The sequence below is a fragment of the Emys orbicularis genome, chromosome 6 (genome assembly GCF_028017835.1).
Source record: "Emys orbicularis isolate rEmyOrb1 chromosome 6, rEmyOrb1.hap1, whole genome shotgun sequence".
Lineage (NCBI taxonomy): Eukaryota > Metazoa > Chordata > Testudines > Emydidae > Emys > Emys orbicularis.
In genome coordinates, this window is record NC_088688.1 from 20,825,821 (window position 1) to 20,826,809 (window position 989).

Sequence of the window (989 nt, forward strand, 5' to 3'; positions counted from 1 at the left end):
AAGCGGGATTGCATCAGTCTGCAGCCGAGCCGCAGCCCCGCCCCGGCGCGGGGAGCTCATTGGCCCGGCGGCAGCGGGGCTGGCCCCGGTAGGGTCAGGGTGCGCCGCGGCGGGATTGGTCGCTCGCAAGCGGCCAGCAGGGCAGCCCCACCCCCGGTGCCGGCAGAGTCTCCTCCTCGCAGGTGAGCCGGGGCCGGCCTCAGCGGTGCAGGGACCAGTTGGGTTCCGGGAGGCGCGTTGCTTAAGCTGCTGGAAATCTGGCTAAGTGCAAAACCGGACACGGCTGGGCCCACGGCTGGGAGTGTTGGGCAGCCCAGGGGGTTTCAGCCGGGTTGGGGGGCGCGCTGAATGTGAACCCTAGCAGCGCCCAGACAACGGCTTGTTACAGGAGCTGGGCCGGGCCCTGTTCCCAGCAGCCGCTTGTCGGGGAGAGAGCGCACCTTGGCACGAGGGAGCCCTAGCCACCGCTGCTGAAAGTGGTGAGGAAAGGAGATGGGTGACCCTTCAAGTAATCCAGACCCATCTCCTCCCCTAAGGGTTGTGAATAGCACTGAGTGCTGGGTTGTTCTACAAATACAGATGCTGTATAGTGTTAGCATCCTACCCGTAATAAAGAATTGCACATGACAAAATAGCTTAATGAGGAAATAATAAAAATCTTGTTTCCAAAGAGGTTAATAGACGTTTAAATAATCATAGAAGCCTTTGTACATTCACCTCTGGGGGTACTTTCCTGGTTCCGATTATATTTTGTTTTAATCTTAATATTGGAACCCTGCTTGGGGTTTTTAATTTTATTCTGAGCTGTAACTTCTCATTTTTGCCATGAAATGTTTATTACAGTCATGCTGCATAAGAAGCCCATCGTCCCATGCTGAGTGCATGTAAGCCAGACACTGCACTGCCGAGCAACTGAAGGACTGCATTGCCGACCACTTGTATGGTATTGAAAAGTTATTGCAAACTGAGGTACATGCTGCAGCCGAGAA